The 21037-nt window shown below is 41.1% G+C and overlaps 1 non-coding gene across 1 annotated transcript; it reads left to right on the forward strand.

Annotated features, from left to right (window-relative positions):
- The first annotated feature begins 1169 nt into the window (after positions 1-1169).
- LOC112713978 (small nucleolar RNA R71) lies at positions 1170-1277 on the forward strand. The gene has a single exon (XR_003158937.1). It is a non-coding gene; the product is annotated as a small nucleolar RNA R71 (small nucleolar RNA).
- The last annotated feature ends 19760 nt before the right edge of the window (positions 1278-21037 follow it).

Below are 21037 nucleotides of genomic sequence, written 5' to 3' on the forward strand. Positions count from 1 at the left end.
AAGGCCTTCTTGAAGGTCATGGTGCCTATGGTACAAGGTATTGAAAACTTTCCAGGATCCTGTCTCTTTTGAGGCAGTTTCTGCCTAGACAAGTCATCCAGTTCTTTGGTGAGCAAAGGGGATTCATCCTCCCAAGTCTCATTTCCAAATAACTTGTCATTCAGCTTCATGATTGCTCCAAGGTATTTAGCAACTTGCTCCTCAGTGACATACTCATCCTCTTCAGAGGAAGAATACTCATCAGAGCTCATGAATGGCAGAAGTAAGTCCAGTGGAATCTCTATGGTCTCATTTTGAGCCTCAGATTCCCATGGTTCCTCATTGGGGAACTTATTGGAGGCCAGTGGACGCCCAGTGAGGCCTTCCTCAGTGGCGTTCACTGCCTCTTCTCCCTCCCAAAATTCGGCCATGTTGATGGCCTTGCACTCTCCTTTTGGATTTTCTTCTGTATTGCTTGGAAGAGTACTAGGGGGGAGTTCAGTAATTTTCTTGCTCAGCTGTCCCACTTGTGCCTCCAAGTTTCTAATGGAGAACCTTATTTCAGTCATGAAACTTTGAGTGGTTTTGATTAGATCAAAGACCATGGTTGCTAAGTCAGAGGTATTCTGCTTAGAACTCTCTATCTGTTGCTGAGAAGAAGATGGAAAAGGCTTGCTATTGCTAAACCTATTTCTTCCACCATTATTGTTACTGAAACCTTGTTGAGGTCTCTGTTGATCCTTCCATGAAATATTTGGATGATTCCTCCATGAAGGATTATAGGTGTTTCCATAGGGTTCTCCCATGTAATTCACCTCTTCCATTGAAGGGTTCTCAGGATCATAAGCTTCTTCCTCAGATGAAGCTTCCTTAGTACTGCTTGGTGCATTTTGCATTCCAGACAGACTTTGAGAAATCATATTGACTTGTTGGGTCAATATTTTATTCTGAGCCAAAATGGCATTCAGAATGTCAATCTCAAGAACTCCTTTCTTCTGACTAGTCCCATTGTTCACATGATTTCTTTCAGAAGTGTACATGAATTGGTTATTTGCAACCATTTCAATCAGTTCTTGAGCTTCAGTAGGCGTCTTCTTCAGATGAAGAGATCCTCCAGCAGAGCTATCCAAAGATATCTTGGACAGTTCAGAGAGACCATCATAGAGAATACCTATGATGCTCCATTCAGAAAGCATATCAGAAGGACACTTTCTGATTAATTGTTTGTATCTTTCCCAAGCTTCATAGAGGGATTCTCCTTCCTTCTGTCTGAAGGTTTGGACTTCCACTCTAAGCTTACTCAATTTTTGAGGTGGAAAGAACTTTGCCAAGAAGGCATTGACTAGCTTTTCCCAAGAGTCCAGGCTTTCTTTAGGTTGAGAGTCCAACCATGTCCTAGCTCTGTCTCTTACAGCAAAAGGGGAATAGCATAAGTCTGTAGACCTCAGGGTCAACCCCATTAGTCTTGATTGTGTCACAGATTTGCAAGAATTCAGCTAAAAACTGATGAGGATCTTCCAATGGAAGTCCATGGAACTTGCAATTCTGTTGCATTAGAGAAACTAATTGAGGCTTAAGCTCAAAGTTGTTTGCTCCAATGGCAGGGATAGAGATGCTTCTCCCATAGAAGTCGGGAGTAGGTGCAGTAAAGTCACCCAGCACCTTCCTTGCATTGTTGGCATTGTTGTTTTCGGCTGCCATGTGTTCTTCTTCTTTGAAGAATTCGGTCAGGTCCTCTAAAGAGAGTTGTGCTTTGGCTTCTTTTAGCTTACTCTTCAAGGTCCTTTCAGGTTCAGGATCAGCCTCAACAAGAATGCCTTTGTCTTTGCTCCTGCTCATAAGAAAGAGAAGAGAACAAGAAAATGTGGAATCCTCTATGTCACAGTATAGAGATTCCTTGAAGTGTTAGAGAAAAAGAAGAGTAGAAGACAGAAGTAGAAAATTCGAACTTATCAAAGAAGATGGAGTTCGAATTTTGCATTTAAGGGATAGTGTTAGTCCATAAATAGAAGGATGTGAGAAGAAGGGAAGTGATTTTCGAAAATTAAGTAAAAAAAAAAATTTGAAAACATTTTTGAAAAACATCACTTAATTTTCGAAAATGAAAATGGAAAAGAAATCAAGTGATTTTTGAAAAAGATTTTGAAATTAGAAATAAAAAAGATTTGATTGAAAACTTATTTTGAAAAAGATGTGGTTAAGAAGATATGATTAGTTTTAAAAAGATGTGATTGAGAAGATATGATTTGAAAAACATTTTAAAAGGATTTGATTTTGAAAATCAATGACTTGGCTATCAAGAAAAGATATAATTCAAACATTAAACCTTTCTCAACAGAAAAGGCAACATTCTTGAAATGTTGAATCAAATCATTAATTGATAGCAAGTATCTTTGAAAATAGAAAGAAATTGATTTTGAAAACACATGATTGATAAGATATGATTTGAAAAAGATTTGATTTTGAAAAACTTTGAAAACCTGAAAAAAAATTGATTTGAAAACAGAATCTTCCCTCTTGTGCCATCCTGGCGTTAAACGCCCAGAATGGGGCACATTCTGGCGTTTAACGCCCAAAACTATACCCTTTTGGGAGTTTAACGCCCAACCAGGTGCCCTGGCTGGCGTTTAAACGCCAGTCTGTCCTTCTTCACTGGGCGTTTTGAACGCCCAGCTTTTTCTGTGCAATTCCTCTGCTGTATGTTCTGAATCTTCAATTCTCTGTATTATTGACTTGAAAAGACACAAATTAAAAATACTTTTGGATTTTTTTATAATAAGGAAAAATCAAAATGCAACAAGAATCAAATAACAATGCATGCAAGACACCAAACTTAGCAGTTTGTATACTACTGACACTAACAAAATGAAAATGCATATGAGACACACAAAACACTCAAGTCAATTGAATTTAAAGATCAGAGCACGAAAATCATCAAGAATTACTTGAAGATCCTTAAGACACATGAATGAATGCATGCAATTGACACCAAACTTAAGATGAGACATTAGACTCAAGCAAGAAATTTTTGGATTTTATGAATTTTTTTGATTTTTTTGTGTTTTTTCGAAAATTAAATGGAAAAAGATATCAAAATTCTTAATGAGAATTCCAGGAATCAGTGCAATGCTAGTCTAAGACTCCGGTCCAGGAATTAGACATGGCTTCACAGCCAGCCAAGCTTTCAAAGAAAGCTTCGGTCCAAAACACCAGACATGGCCAAAGGCCAGCCAAGCCTTAGCAGATCACTGCTCCAACAGCAAGATTGATAAAAATCAACAAGCTCTTGTGATGATAAGTTGAAACCTCGGTCCAATGAAATTAGACATGGCTTCACAGCCAGCCAGACTTCAACAAATCATCATGAAACTCTAGAATTCATCTTCAAGAATTTCGAAAAAAAAAATACCTAATCTAAGCAACAAGATGAACCGTCAGTTGTCCAAACTCAACAATCCCCGGCAACGGCGCCAAAAACTTGGTGCGCAAAATTGTGAACAATACTTTTCACAACTCTCATAATCCCCGGTCATGAACCCCAAAAACGTGGTGTTCAATACCATGGCATTACACAACTTCGCACAACTAACCAGCAAGTGCACTGAGTCGTCCAAGTAATAAACCTTATGCGAGTAAGGGTCGATCCCATGGAGATTGTTAGTATGAAGCAAGCTATGGTCATCTTGTAAATCTTAGTCAGGCAAACTCAAATGGATATGGTGATGAACGCATAAAAACGTAAAGATAAAGATAGAGATACTTACGTAATTCATTGGTAGGAACTTCAGATAAGCGCATGAAGATGCCTTCCCTTCCGTCTCTCTGCTTTCCTACTGTCTTCATCCAATCCTTCTTACTCCTTTCCATGGCAAGCTTATGTAGGGTTTCACCGTTGTCAGTGGCTACCTCCCATCCTCTCAGTGAAAATGTTCCTATGCTCTGTCATAGCATGGCTAATCATCTGTCGGTTCTCGGTCAGGCCGGAATAGAATCCAGCGATTCTTTTGCGTCTGTCACTAACGCCCCGCCTGCTAGGAGTTTGAAGCACGTCACAGTCATTCAATCATTGAATCCTACTCAGAATACCACAGACAAGGTTAGACCTTCCGGATTCTCTTGAATGCCGCCATGAGTTCTAGCCTATACCACGAAGACTCTGATCTCACGGAATGGTTGGCTCGGTTGTCAGGCGAGCACTCGGTTGTCAGGTGATCAACCATGCATCGTGCAATCAGGAATCCAAGAGATATTCACCCAATCGAAGGTAGAACGGAGGTGGTTGTCAGTCACACGTTCATAGGTGAGAATGATGATGAGTGTCACGGATCATCACATTCATCAAGTTGAAGAACAAGTGATATCTTAGAACAAGAACAAGCGGAATTGAATGGAAGAACAATAGTAATTGCATTAATACTCGAGGTACAGCAGAGCTCCACACCTTAATCTATGGTGTGTAGAAGCTCCACCGTTGAAAATACATAAGAACAAGGTCTAGGTATGGCCGTGAGGCCAGCCTCCCAGTGATCTAAGATAGCATAAAAATGAAGGTAGCTACCAAAGTCTACAAATACAATAGTAAAAGGTCCTACTTATAGAGAACTAGTAGCCAAAGGTTTACAGAAATGAGTAAATGACATAAAAATCCACTTCCGGGCCCACTTGGTGTGTGCTTGGGCTGAGCAATGAAGCATTTTCGTGTAGAGACTCTTCTTGGAGTTAAACGCCTGCTTTAGTACCAGTTTGGGCGTTTAACTCCCATTTGGGTGCCAGTTCCGGCGTTTAACGCTGGAAATCTTGAAGGTGACTTTGAACGCCGGTTTGGGCCATCAAATCTTGGGCAAAGTATGGACTATCATATATTGCTGGAAAGCCCAAGATGTCTACTTTCCAACGCCGTTGAGAGCGCGCCAATTGGGCTTCTGTAGCTCCAAAAAATCCACTTCGAGTGCAGGGAGGTCAGAATCCAACAGCATCTGCAGTCCTTTTTAGTCTCTGAATCAGATTTTTGCTCAGGTCCCTCAATTTCAGCCAGAAAATACCTGAAATCACAGAAAAACACACAAACTCATAGTAAAGTCTAGAAAAGTGAGTTTTAACTAAAAACTAATAAAAATATACTAAAAACTAACTAGATCATACTAAAAACATACTAAAAACAATGCCAAAAAGCGTACAAATTATCCGCTCATCAGGTACTCCAGTCCTTGGTTGAGCTAATTCTCCTGAAACTGTACCTTGTACTTCTTCCTCTTCTTCTATATGTTCTACCTTAACAATGTCTTCAAACTTGAATGTCTTCTTTTGAGCTTTGCTCCTCGAGACTCCTCTCTTGCAGTGTAGTGCTAGACCTCAAAGTGATGGCATTTATTCCACCTTTGGGGTTGGGTAAAGGTTGAGAGAGAAGAGCACTAGAGCTTCAAGGTTGATTGTTGGTGGTAAGAGGTAGTTCCAAGTGGCATATAAGAGCTTCAATTGAGTTTTGAAGGGCTCTTTTCATTGAAGAATAGCTCGGAGTGTTTCATCTTGGTTGGAAGAGGGGGAGGAGTAGGTGATTTGAGGGGCTTGTGATTGGTTTGATTGAGATGTTTGGCCTTGTCTTTGGTGAGGTGCTCGGTATGGGGGATTCTGTTGATTCCGGTTTTGTTGATAGTTATTGTTATTTCACCTTTGATTTCCACCGTTGTCTCTGCCTTCTTAATGGTAGTTATCCCTCCATCCTTGGTTGGAATTATCTCTCCAACCTTGATTGTAGTGACCACCTTGGTTAAAATTACTGCCATGTTGATAGTACCCTTGATTCGGACAGTCGTAAAAATTATGGGTAGCCGCCAAAGTGTTGTCTTCTTGTTGGAGTTAAGGACATTCATCAGTGAAGTGAGAATAGCAAGCGCATATTCCACACACTCTCTGAGGGACTATTTGTTGACACTGTGGTTGTGGCAGATGCAGAGGTTGTTGTTGATTCAGCTGGAGCTGCTTGAGTATGTTGGTCATCTCTCCTAGTGTCTGAGTGAGAGCGGCAGTCTCACTATTAGAAGAAACTTATATAATAACCTTGGGATGCTTAGTCCGTTGGCTTGCATTTCGGGTAGACTCCGCTAGATCAGTGATCAGTTGCCACGCTTTAGTCACCATCTTGTACTTAGTCAGAGAGCCATTACTTGCAGCATCTAATAGAGTCTTGTCTTGAGGCTTCATGCTTTGGCAGAAATAGCTAATCAACACCAACTGTAAGGTCCCACATCGGTTGGAAAGGGGAACGAAGCATGCCTTATAAGGGTGTGGATACCTCTCCCTAGCATGACGCGTTATGACGAGTGAGTGTGGAGGGCTTCGGCTAGCATCCCTATCTTCAAAGGCAAAACCGTGAGGCCTTGTGTGCCAAAGCAAACAATATCGTGCTAGCAGGTGGTCTGGGCTGTTACACCAACTGGTCAATCATGTGGTGGGGACATGAATCTAGGAGATTCCTGAAGTGTTCCCAATACTCATAAAGAGTCTCTGCTTCTCCTTGAATGATACAGGAAATCTCTTTCCTCAGCCTATCAATAACCTCTGCCGGAAAGTACTTGTCCAGGAATTCCCTTCTGAGCAGATCCCAGTTAGTAACAACAGCTTCAGGCCGAGTGTAGAACCACTCCTTTGCCTTTCCCTCAAGAGAGAATGGGAACGCATATAGCCAGACGACAATCTCATCAGCACCATGCCGCCTAGTAGTTGAGCAAGCTGTCTAAAAATCCCTAAGAGGCTTGATAGGCTCTTGAGCAGGTAAACCATAGAACTTGGGCAGTAAATTGATTAGAGCGGTCTTCAGTTCAAAGTCTGCACCCAAGTTCGGATGACGCGCTTGATATGGTTGCAGTGTAAAATCTGGAGCTCCCGCTTCCTTCAGCGTGATTCTTATAGGCTCTGCCATAGTACCTGCACTTAAATCAAGAGAAGAAGCGTCAATCGAATTAACAATAGAGGAGTTAGTTTCTTCCTCGAATGAATCGTCCTCATATAAGACTAGTGAATTGGGATCAACCCCTTTACCACTCCAGAGGACATGGTAATTAAAATCAAAATTAATAAAAATAAAATTAGAGATGATAAGTAATTGAAAGGAATTCAACAAGTAATGGAATTAAAACTGAAATTGGTTCATTATATTAATAAACGTAAAATTCAGAAAATCATAACAAGAATCCAAGCAATTGAATAGAAAAGCACAAGAGTAAAGTAAGAGAAAGGCAAACTATAATGACGAAGACTTCCACCGAAGATAGTAGCAACTCTCTCTCAAGATCCATTCCAAGCAAAACTAAGAAAAATTATGAAAAGCTAAGAACCCTATGAGAGCAAGTGTTTTTCTCTAGAATTCTCTAAACTAAACTAAAAACTAAAAAACTAAGTGGGAATGAAAAGTGTCCCAAGTCTCAGCTACACCCCTGCATATATTCTGGACTTTCGGGCCTGAAACTGGGTCAAAAAGGGGCCTAGAAATCGCCCCCGGTGAATTCTGATATGCAGCACGTGACGGCCTTCCACGCGTATGCGTCGTCCATGGGTACGTGTCGATGTGGAATCTTCTAGTCACGCGTACGCGTGCTTCACGCGTGCGCGTCGCTGCTCGCCCATGAAGTCTTTAACTCCTTGTTTTCCTTCCTCTTTTGCATTTTTCTTTTCCATCCTTTAAGCCATTCCTGCCCTGTAATCTCTGAAAACACTCAACACACATATCACGGCATCTAATGGGAATAAGAAAGGATTAAAAATATTGAATTTAAGACCAAAGAAGCATGTTATCAAATATAGTATCAATTTGGAAAGGAAAATGTAAAACCATGCATTTCATATGAATAAGTGTATAAAAGATTGATAAATTACACTCTATTTAGCACAAGATAAACCATAAAATAGTGGTTTATCAGCGTGACATGACGCGTACGCGTGACCAGGATTTTGTCAAGCAACGCGTACGCGTGACAAAGCGTCAAGAGTGGGGGAATCATTCATTGACACATTCATTCACATTAGTATATTTTAGATGTAGTTTTCTAGAAAGATAGACTCTCTCCTCTCTCTAGGTTTTAGGGTTTTTAGGTTTATTTCTTCTCAATTTCAGAATTCTACCTTGCTTCAATTTAGGTTTCTTCTACTTTAATTGTTCTATTACGTTAGTTTATCTACTTCTCTCATTGATTCCTTTATTTTGCTAATTTAGTTTATGAGTTCATATGTTACTTTCAATTTTCATTAATGCTATTTATGTTCCTTAATTTTTTTTATTTTGTTAATTCCTCTACTTTTATTTGTTAGTCATTGATGTTTGCAATTGGTTGTTTAGATTTCATGTTCCTTGTTAATTTTATACGTTTTTATTTTTCGCCTTCCAAGTGTTTGATAAAATTCTTGGTTGGATTTTAAATTAGCTTTTTCTATTCTTAACTTGGATTGATCAATTAGAGACTCTTGAGTTATCAAAACTCTTTTGTTGAATGGTAATTGGATATTGCTAGTTGGCTTAAGCTTCACTAAATCTAATCCATGATTAAGACTTGTGAACTTAAGTTGATTTTTGCTCGCTTGACTTTCCTTCATTGTTAGAGGTTAACTAAGTGAAAGCAATTCACATTTACCATCACATTTGATTATGATAATAAGGATAGGACTTCTAACTCTCAATCCTTGCTAAGAGCTTTATTATTTATTAGTTTATTTTCTTACCATTTTTACTTTCTTGTTTCTTATTTCAAAAACCCAAAAACGTTTTCCTATAATCAATAGTAAGTACACTTCCCTGCAATTCCTTAAGAGATGACCTGAGGTTTAAATACTTCGGTTTATTTTTATTGGGTTTGCTTAAGTGACAAACATATTAAATTTGATTGAGGTTTAATTGTCGGTTTAGAACTATATTTGCAACGTGTTTATTTTTGTGAAAATCTTTACCGACATTTTTCTCCAATCAGTAGATTTTAATGAAAAATTCACTTTTGGATGCTACTTTGAGCTTTTATGTTTTTCTTATGATTTTAGGTGAATTTTGGGTGAATTTGGCAAGTTTTGGAGCATTTCTGGAGCTACAGCAATCCGAATGATGCATTCTTAATGGTGTTAGAAAGCTAACTTTCAGAACTTTCTAGCAATTAATAATGGTTTATATTTTTCTTTGGATTGGATAGCCCAAAATGGGCGTTGAACTCCCAAACTACCCCCTAGTGGGCGTTCAACGCCCCAAGAGGACTGAAGCCAGCATTGGATGCCCAAACCTGGCGTTCAATGCTACCAGTGGAGCAAGGAGCAGCGTGGACACTCTTTATTGGGCTTCCAATGCTCTCCTTCAAGTCAGAAGCCAAGCTCAGCCCAAACACTTACCAAGTGGGCCCAGAAGTAGATTTTCGCACCTTTCTGCTTATTTCATTTCACTTTTGTAATTCTTATTATTATTCTAGTTTTAGATTTAGTATATATAGAAGGAAGATCACTCATGTTAGGATCTCCTTCACCATATTCAAACATTACACTTTATTTTCTGTATAGTATGAGCAACTAAACCTCCTAGGTTAAGGTTAGGAGATCTGATGATTCCTATGGATTAATACAATTACTTTTCTACTACAATCTATGTTTGATTCTATTTTATGATGCATTGTTGTTCTTCATCCTTATGAATCTCAATTTTACATGAGTTCCTTATGAGTCCTGACCCGAATAGTATTGAGTAGGGGTGTACATGGGCCGGGCCACACCGGGTTTAGCTTAATTCAGATCCGGCCCAAAATATAGACCGGGCCTAATTTATAGACCTTAATCTGATCTTAGACCCAATAAAACCTACGCACCTTCGGGCCGGATGAAAACCGAGTAAAAACCGGATAAAAACCAAGTCTTTAGCATGTAAAAATCACCTAATCTCCAACCATTATTTCACAATTCACATAGTAAAATTCACTTAAAAATATAACAAGAACCAACCCTTCTTTAAAATTAAAGCATAACTATAATCAATACTAATATTGTCTAATAATACCAAATATTTAAATCAATACAAATAACACTATTATGCATTAGTCTAAAGTCTTATGTATTTTAAACATAAAACATTAACTTATAATCTTATAATGACTAATAGCACACAATATTAAGGTTTACGATATTTAAATTCCACATAAGAATAGCCATCATCCATCACTAATAACACAAAATATTAATTGTGTATGATGACCGGGCCACCGGGTCGAGTTCGGGTGACCCAAGCTATGGCCCGGACCTAACCCGAAATAATGACCGAGTCTATTTTTGAGACCCGTACCCGGTCCTAGACCCGATTAAATCACACTAAATTAGCCTCTAAAGTGTTCGGGGTCAGGCCGGGTCTTCGGGCCGGGCCGGGCCATGTACACCCCTAGTATTGAGCGACAGATTGAGAATGCATCACGGGTTCCAACAAGTTATCTGGACTAATTGTGGTATGTGACATAAAACCTTGTTAGTCAAGAGTAATTGAGGTTCCTATGGCTCTAAGGGCTAGAACCATAAAAGCATCAGTCTCTGATCCGAAAGATCTGACCTTATTTGTGGCGTTTTGAGTAGGATCATCAGAGATATTAAATTGTGCGCGCTTCACCCTCTCCCAGATTGATCTAGTCCATTTGGATGTTTGGTCTGGACCTAAGGAGATTAATGACCACGACCAATGGCTTAATCACTTACAGCTTGCCATTGAAGTAGTGAGTATGACGTGTTAATCCAGAAGAAGAAGCATCTCCGAAGCCTTAACTAACTTCTCATTAGGGGTGGCAAAATGGGTCGAACCCATCGGGCCGATCCACTTAACCCGCTAAAAAAAGCGGGTCAGGCTAGGATTTGGAGCACGCCAAATTAAAAAAATCCGCCAAATCCACACCGCCAATTGCCTGTCCGCCGGGTCGAAGGTTTTTATTTTTCTTTTTTTTATTAAATAAAAGAGTGATTACTATTATAAAATTAATAATTATAGAATTTCCAAATATTTTCTTTTTATTTTTTGTTTTTATTCTTCTTTTAGTTATTAAGTTTATTTATTTTATTATACAATTTCTGATATATGCTCAAATTATGTGACTTATTTTTTAAAATAAAGATGGTTCTATACTTCTATTGACAAATATTGTTTTAAACAATTTTATTGAAGTTAAAAATTAAAGAAAATAGTAAAAAAATTACATTAGAATTTGACTATTTTTTATTTGTATTTGATTTTTTAATTATTATTTTTTGGTTATTTTTAATGAATTTTATTTTCAAAAAAAGAGTTAAGCGGCGCTAGCCCGCCGACCCACTAATCTACCATAAAGCAGGGAGGGCTAGCATTTTGAACCCATCTTAGTTGGCAGGCGGACCGGTCCACCTCGTCTATGGAGCGGGCCTAAGCAGAGTGGGGCGGCCCGCTTTGCCACCCCTACTTCTCATTACTATCTCTATCTTAATTATTTATCGCTTTTGTTATTGCTTGTTTATGCGCCTATAAGAAACAATTAACTTTCTATTCGCCTAACTAAGGCCTGCAGGATAACCACAGCTTGCACAATTCGGTAATCCTCGTGAGATTCGACCCTCACTCACCTGAGGTATTACTTGGACGACTCGATGCACTTGCCGGTTCAGTTGTGCGAGTTCTAAATTTGTGCACCAATGGTGATTTGATTTGAGTTGGGTCGAAGGCCCTATTGTGACTATTTATAATTTGGTCTGGAGGCCAAGTTGATTTGATTTGGGCCAAAGGCCATAACGAGATTTGATTGTATGTTGAGTCGAAGATTGAAATTGATTATGTTATGAAACATTAATTGAGTTTTGAAATTCTTTTAACTAAAGAAGTGAATTTTAAATTTTTGGATTACTAATTATTAACGTTTTGAATAGATTCATATGATGAGCTATAATCACTGTAGTGAAATCAATTTGTTTCTTATATGTATCCTCTTATGACCATTCTTAAAAATCTTGTACTGAGAATTAGCGAGAACAATGTTTTCTCCCCTATAGAATTATCTTTTTAGGATGGACGACGAGTTTAATGAGTTCTTTCGAGCATCTGACTGTATTCTATATTATTGTATATACAATTATAGTTTTTCTTCTCCTTTATTATTATATTTGTAAGAGTGATAGGAGTTGTAATGATATGTGTTCATACCTGGGATCGAGCTGTCCGACCCGGAATGTTCTACCAACAAAGCGACCGTCCTCCTCAGGTCAAGGACAATCCGACCTCTTCTCAAAGAGCTCGACCAAAGTACCAGGAAAGCCTAATAAAGGGCCCAAACAGAGGAACACGACCCGAATCCAAGGGCAGCCCAAGCCTATAGAGATAAAGGCGGTTCCCTTAAAGATAAGATGACCTCACTTGAAGATAAAGATAAGATAAGATAACTAACTTATCTTATCTAAAAAAGGTCTCTCTACACCATTATAAAAATACTGGAGCACCCAGGTATAACTCATACTCTGATTCTACTCAATACCTACTTAATACCCTTGCTAACTTAAGCATCGGAATCCCTTGCAGGTACCCCCCACCCTCCGGGGACAAAGGATCAGCACCACCACCAAGTCTAACAAGTCGAACACGGTGACTCCAGCCACCATAATTAAGTCAGATACAACAGCTCCGACCAGTATAGAAGATCTCATCCGAGATCGACCTACAGTTTCAAGTAACCCTCAGAACATTGGCGCCGTTGCCGGGGAACCTGAAAGTCATCCCATCATCATGGCAGACGACCATGACAATGACCACGCTTTAGATCTAGAATATAGAACACCGCACAAAAATGCGGACGCCACACCAAAAGATACCTCTTAACTTAACAACAAGAAGAACTCTCCAAACGCAAGAGCCATGGATGCACTTCAAGACCATTTAAAACAACTTGAAGAAGAAGCCCTACGTCAACGAGAGGTCGAGAAAGACCTACAGAGGGAAATAAGGTGACGCCGGGAATTGGAGGACAAACTCCTAAAACTTGAAGCCGATATTAAAACTAAAGCCAACCGATCCTCTCCTAAGGATAGCTCCCGCAGGGAACAAGATCCGTTCACCAACGAGATCATGAAGGCCAAAATCCCAAAAGACTTTAAACTCCCAGACATGACCTTATACGACGGCACTACAGATCCGACCATCATCTCAGCAATTTCAGAAGTAGAATGTACCTCACCGATGCCTCAGATGCAGTTCGTTGCAAAGCCTTTCCGACTACTTTGACGAAGATGGCAATTAGATGGTTCGACAATCTACCTTCTAGGTCCATCTCGAATTTTGACGACTTGGCCGAGAAATTTTTTAGCCAGATTCTCTATCCAAAAAGACAAAGCTAAACATGCTCCAAGTCTATTAGGAATCAGTCAAGGAGAACGGGAAACCCTTCGCAACTACATGGAAAGATTCAACAAGACATGCCTGGACATACAGAACCTACCAACGGAGGCTGCCATCATGGGCCTCATTAATGACTTGCGAGAATGACCTTTTAGTCAATCTATATCAAAGAAATACCCCACATCTCTAAACGAAGTGCAGGGACGAGTAGAGAAGTACATCAACATGGAGGAAAACTCCCGACTAGGAGAAACCTCGAAAGCCGGATTCGCCTCCCGAGATAAGGACAAAGATTCCAAAAAGAAGGAAGATCGACATGGAGAGAAAATCAAAAAATACCACAATTACACTCTCCTTAGGGTGTCTCTTGTGGATGTTTACAGAGAGGTTTGTAATACTGAAAAAATACCCCCAGCTCGGCCACTCAAAGGCAAAAAAGGAGGAGGAAATTGGGCTGAATATTGCGAATACCATCGGATCCACGGGTATTCCACCAATGAGTGTTTCGATTTAAAAAATATCATAGAAAAACTAGCAAGAGAAGGAAAGCTAGATCGATATCTGGCCACCCGTGACGATGAGCAAAGAAAAAGAAGAAGAGCAGAAGATGTTGGACAAACCGAGCGATCACCTCGTACACCAGAAAGACATGTTCACATGATACACGGCAGATTCGCCGGAGGAGGAATCTCCAAATCATCTTGCAAAAGACATCTCAAAGACGTATATCATGTCGAAGGGAAGGAGGAAGCACCCGACATCCCCGCGATTACTTTCACCAAAGAAGACGCATCCAGCATCACATCAAGACATGACGATCCCATGGTCATCACTATTATACTAGCAAACGCAAATCTCCACCGCACACTGACAGACCAGGGGAGCTCCGCCGATATCTTATTCAAAACTGCCTTCGACAAGCTCGGCTTGGAAGAAAAAGAACTCAAAGCATATCCGGACAGCCTGTTCGGACTAGGAGATACCCCGGTTCAACCGATGGGATACATCTCGCTACACACAATTTTCGGAAAAGGAAGCACACTCAAGATAGATTACATTGTAGTCGACGTAAATTCAGCCTACAATGCCCTAATAGGTTGGACAATGTTGAATCAGCTCGGTGCAATAGTCTCAACCCCACATCTATACATAAAGTTCCCAACGGTAGGGGGATAGCTACGATAAAAGTATATCAGAAGACGGTGCGCCGTTGTTACAACGAAAGTCTAAACCTCAGAGACTGAGGAGAAGAATTCCACACAATCGAACTCGGTGGAATTCAGAGGCGGGAAGAACTCCGCCCATAACCTGAAGGCGAAATAGAGAAAATCCAGATCGGGGATACCCCGGACCAAATGACCAATATCGGCACACTCCTAAAAGGAGACATAAAAGAATCACTCATACAGTTTCTATGAGATAATGTCGACCTCTTTGCGTGGAAGGCCGCAGACATGCCAGACATAGATCCCAAGTTAATGTGCCACAAGCTAGTAGTCTACCCAGGATCTCGGCCAGTGCAACAGAGGTGTAGAAAGCTGGGACCAGAATGCTCTCAAGCTGTGGAAGAGCAGGTACAAGCTCTACTGGAGGCAGGTTTCATAAGAGAAGTCAAATACCCACTATGGCTTGCTAACGTCGGCTTGGTGAAAAAATCAAACAGGAAATGGCGAATGTGCACTGACTACACCGATCTCAACAAAGCCTGCCCAAAAGATCCTTATCCACTCCCAAGCATCGACCACTGGTCGATGCCTCCTCCGGATATAAGTACCTCTCCTTTTTGGACGCATACTCAGGATACAACCAAATCCCAATGTACCCACCCGACCAAGAAAAAACCTCATTCTTAACCCGAAACGCAAACTACTGCTACATTGTCATGCCCTTCGGTCTTAAAAATGCGGGAGCTACTTATCAAAGATTAATGAATAAAGTTTTTTAGGATCACATCGGAAAAATCATGAAAGCCTACGTGGATGACATGCTAGTAAAGACACAAAACGAAGAAATGTTATTATCCGATATGACCCAAGTATTCGACACTATAAGACGGCATGGTATTCGACTCAATCCCGCAAAATGCACCTATGCAGTAGAAGCCGGTAAATTCTTAGGTTTTATGATCACACAAAAAGGAATCGAGGCAAACCCGGATAAATGCTGGGCCATACTCGACATGAAAAGTCCGACTTGTGTCAAAGAGATACAACAACTCAACGGGAGATTGGCAGCCTTGTCCTGATTCCTGGCCGGATCAGCAATAAGATCTCTCCCTTCTATGCCACTCTAAGAAAGGGAAAAGAGTTTGAATGGACAGAAGAGTGCGAGCAAGCCTTCCAAGATTTCAAAAAATTCCTAGGACAGCCACCTATACTAACTTGACCACGGGAAGGAGAGCCACTCATAGTATACCTTGCGGTCAGGAGTCGGGCGGTAGCCTCAGCACTAGTCCGAGAAGACGACAGCTGGCAACAGCCCGTATACTTCATTAGCAAAGCATTACAAGGATTCGAGCTGAACTACCAGAAAATAGAAAAGTTTGCTTACGCTCTCATACTAACATCCCGACGACTTCGCCCATACTTCCAGACCCACACCATTAAAATTCGGACCAACTAGCCCATAAAAGGGATCTTACAGAAAATAGACCTGGCAGGCAGAATCTTGCAATGGACAGTCGAGTTGTCTGAATTTGATCTTCAATACGAAGCTCGGACGGCCATCAAATCACAATACCTGACAAACTTCATTGCGGAATTCACGGACACATTGGAAATCCCCACAGAATGGAATCTCTACGTGGACGGTTCCTCAAATAAGACGGGAAGCGATGCGGGTGTAATAATTGAAAGCAACCAGGGAACCCAAATCGAACTCTCCCTCAAATTTGGATTCTCTGCCTCAAACAATCAAGCAGAATATAAGGCACTACTAACTGGTTTGAAGCTGGCTAGGGAGGTTGGAGCTCAAAAGCTTATCATCTTTAGCGACTCACAGATAGTTACTTCACAAATAGCAGGAAGCTACCAAGCCAAAGACCCCATCATGAAAAAGTACTTGGACAAAGCCAGAGAACAGCTCAGACAATTCGGAGAATATGAGGTCCGTCGCATACCCCAAGAACAGAATGCCCGAGCCGACGCACTCTCAAAACTAGCCAGCACCAAACCAAGGGGCAATAATAGAAGCCTCATCCGAGAAATTCTACAGAACCCATCAATCTCAGAAGAAGAAAAAATCCTGCCATAACAGGTCTCGATCAAGGATGGATGACTCCCATAATTAACTACCTCAAAATAGAAGCACTCCCCACAGAGCAAAAGGAGGTAAAGAGGTTGAAACGGGAGGCACAATATTATACTATCATAAATAATACTCTATACAAAAGAAGGATTTCAATACCACTGCTAAAATGCGTGCCGACTTTCAATACAAAGGAAGTCCTAGAAGAAGTATACAGTGGTATTTGTGGCAATCACCTTGGAGCGCAGGCACTCGCCAAAAAAGTACTTCAGGCAGGATTTTGTTGGCCAACTCTACAAAAGGAAGCCATCAAATTTGTAAAGACATGTCCATCATGTCAGAAACATGCCAACTTTCCCATCGCCCCACCAGAGGAACTCATCAGCGTGACCTCACCTTGGCCATTCGCAAAATGGGGACTCGATCTTCTCGGACCCTTTCCTCAAGCATCGGGACAAGTCAAATTCTTCATAGTGGAAATAGACTACTTCACAAAGTGGATTGAGGCAGAACCCCTAGCTAACGCCACTACTCAAAGAAGTCAAAAATTCCTATATAGAAACATCATCACAAGGTTTGGGGTTTCATACTCAATCACCACAGACAATGCTGCTCAGTTCACAGATGCAGGCTTCAGAAAGCTAGCGGCCGACCTGAATATAAGACAACAATTCACCTCTGTTAAACATCCCAAGCCAATGGACAAGATGAAGCTGCCAACAAAGTCATACTAGCTGGGCTAAAACGGAGGTTACAGGATGCAAAGGGAGCCTGGCCCGAGGAGCTCCCACAGGTCTTATGGGCATACCGAACAATGCCACATTCCACCACAAAGGAATCACCCTTTCGATTAGCATATGGAATGGAGGCAATGGTCCCAGTAGAGATTGAAGAAAGGTCTCCCAGAGTGATCCACTATAGCGAAGAAGCCAACTCCCAACTTCAAAGGGAAGAGCTCGACCTACTTCTGGAAGTCCGAGAAAGAGCTCGGATAAGGGAAGAGGCATTAAAACGATGAATGGCTTCCAGATACAATCAAAAGGTAATACAGCGGGCCTTTGCTGAAGACGACCTCATTCTAATCCAAAACGACATTGGAACAACTCGCCCTGGAGAAGGAAAGCTAGCAAAAAACTGGAAAGGACCCTACCGGGTCATAGAAGTGCTGGGAAAGGGCTACTACAGGCTTTGCAAACTCGACGGGCGAGAGCTTCCTAGGTTATGGCACGCCTGCAACCTAAGAAGGTACTATAGTTAGGGATGATAAAGGACCTTGGACAAGGCGCACTCTTTTTCCTGAAAAGGTTTTTTAATGAGGCACCAAGCCAAGACCTACAAATCACCCGAATTAGGGAATTAACCCCCTGCATGTATATATTTGCATTCTCTTTTAAAAAAATCTGTTTAGATCTTCTACAAATGCTCAAGCCGCATTACTCTGAAACATTCATCGTCCGATTATAAAGCTACAGATCAACAGAAAGTGAAAATCAAATTCACTGCGCGATCACGATAAAGACCAAAGATGAAAACCAAATTCATTAAAAGGTCGACCGAACGAGGGTTAAAACCCAATCTCTACAAAATCGGCAAAGGTGAAAATAGAATAATGCAAGAAGTTATAGAAAGTGATCCATAGAAAGGACCTGACGAGGTCCTAATAAAATGGATTGCTATAAAATAACTTAAAGACTGGTCGGCATAAAGAAGTTGGACCAGCCACAATAACCGAAGTTATAAGTAAAGCCCTGGAAAGAGGTCTGGCCAACCCTATAAAAGAGGATTACTATAACTTAGAAGAGCCCGACATGATGAAGTCGGACTCCCACGACCAAGTTACAAAGATAATCCCTGAAAGAGACCTAAACAAGGTCCAAAAAAGAGGATTACCAAGTAACTCGACAGGGCTCGACATGACGAAGTCGGCCCAAAATATAAAGCTATAAAGATAATCCCTGAAAGAGACCTGAACAAGGTCCAAAAAAGAGGATTACCAAGTAACTCGACAGGGCCCGACATGACGAAGTCGGTCCAAAATATAAAGCTACAAAGATAATTCCTAAAAGAGACCTGAACAAGGTCCAAGAAAGAGGATTACCAAATAACTCGACAGGGCCCGACATGACAAAGTCGGCCCAAAGTATATAAGTTATAAAAGTAATCTCTGAAAGAGATTTGAACAAGGTCCGAGAAAGAGGATTACAAAAAAACTTAGGAGGACCCGACATGATAAATTCGACCCAAAACATAAAGCTACCCTTGAAAGAGACCTAAATAAGGTCCAAAAAAGAGGGTTACAAACAACAACTCGGACAAAAACTTACATGAAGAAGTCGGCAACCTCAGCATTATAATTCCTAATGAAGACCTGAAAAAAGTTCAAACAAAATGAATTGCTGAAAACAGCATCAGGTAAAGGAATCAAGCCGATCATGTCAGACAAAGTTCCAACACTCCCAAAGCCTACGAAGATACCAAGACAAGTGCAGACAGAAATGATATAAAAACATTAAATTATAATAATAGCCAGCTTCAGAGGCCACCAAGTTCAGCCCACAAAGCCTGGAAACTACTTTGTTTATCAAAATAAAGTTGCTAAACCAGCAACTAAAAAAGTGTCAAAAGTCAGCAAAATAAAGAGTTCAAAAGCCCACAAGCCGGGCTATCTACACAAGTAATTACAGAAATCAGTTAAACACCCGAAGGCTTCTCGGCAGCATCAGTACGGGGTGAAAGAGGGCGAGTCTAGAGAGGCACTGCGTCCACTGTCCCGTCATCCTGATTCAATATCTGGCAATCAGGATCTAATTCGGGACGAGCAGGAGCTGAAGAAGCTGAAACAACAGAAGCTTTGGTAACAGGCTTAGAGAGAGGCTCAACGTCGTCATCATCAAGATCATCGGGGACGATCTTGCCATCCTTCACAACATTATCCAAACTAAATAAAGCAAGGTCGACCTCCGGGGCAAGAACCCAAACCTGCTCTTTCAGGTTCTCATAAGCAGCAGTTACACTGCCCACAAGGTGACCTTGGAGCTAAGAATAATCAACCCGGACCGACTCTAACTACCCTCTGAGACGCATCACTTCTCAGTAAGTCGTGACATAGCTGTCTTTGTGCTTCAATGTCGTATCCTCAGCCAACTGCACAGAAGCCGCCAAGGCAAGAGAGCTGGCCTTCTCCCCTTCCAGCTCCTTCTTCAGTTTAGTCACCTCCACTTCGAGCTCCTCCTTCAGACCCTTCATCCGATCAAACTCTCACTTAGCTTCCTCCATAAAGGCTTTGGTAGCATGCAGAGGAAGATTTTGAGCAGTTCGATACAGAGCAGCTCCCATATGAGCCATCTTAACGCTGCTTCGAGTTATGAAATCTAAGTGATGAAGGAGAGAAATATCATCCATGGAGAGGGCACCATAAGGAGCAATCTGCTGGTCGACAAAGCCAATGGGGTCAAAATCCGGGGCATCTAGATTGAAAGGTTCAACGGTTTGAAGTCTTTTGGGAGGAGGGACGGCCGAAGAAGAAACCACAGCAGTAGTAGAAGATTGTGGAGGATCCACTAAACGAACCCGAGGAGTAGGGATCATTCTCCTCGGGCCAGGAGAACTTGGCACAGATGGCTTCAATGGGACCTGAGAGAACCCTTCCCATCCACCCGGGCTAAGGTGTTTTGAGCTGCAGTAGCTTTTCTCACCTTTTTGAAGGCCTTCATTACATCATTATTCTTGGCCATCTCTGAAAAAATGAAAAACAATAGTTTTACAGACTGGGAAAAAAGGAGAAAAGCAAAAACAAGAAATAGTGTATATCAAGTAATACCCAATACATCTCGAACGAGGGAGGGATCTCCCAAACATTTTTTGGTATCCAAATGAGGAGGTTCCCCCCAAAGATCCTCCAAAACTGTCATAAAGGCCTGTTCGATCTCATCAAGCATTTCCCACATATATCGGGATACTACTACATTCTGCTGCCAATGTAAAGGGAAGGATGGCTCCTCATTCACTTCCAGAAAAAAGGGACGAGCTCCCTCAACAACTCAAACATTGAAAAAAATAATTCTTGAAGTCCCTAAAGGACTCGTCATACATGGTAAAAACCTTATGTCCTTGTGCATATCTAAAAGAAACCCACGAGGCTTTCTTTTTTGAAGAAATTCCGGGCTTAGTTAAAACAAACAAATAAAGGAAAAGAGTTTGAGAAAGGGTAACATTCAATTTTTGACAAAGAAGTTGAAAAATCTTAATAAAGCCCCAGGAGTTTGGATGAAGCTGGGACGGAGCTACATTACACGACCACAACAAATCGGTCTCAAACGAAGTAAAGGGAAAGGTGATGTCTAACTGGCTAAAGAAATAGTCATAAGCATAAAAGAAAAGGCGCTCCCCCTGGGTCAGGACAGGGAAGCAAACCCTCTCCTCAGAGTCAGGTGCCACCAACTCATAATTCTTCTCTTGATC

The sequence above is a fragment of the Arachis hypogaea genome, chromosome 9, assembly GCF_003086295.3.
Source record: "Arachis hypogaea cultivar Tifrunner chromosome 9, arahy.Tifrunner.gnm2.J5K5, whole genome shotgun sequence".
Taxonomy (NCBI): domain Eukaryota; kingdom Viridiplantae; phylum Streptophyta; class Magnoliopsida; order Fabales; family Fabaceae; genus Arachis; species Arachis hypogaea.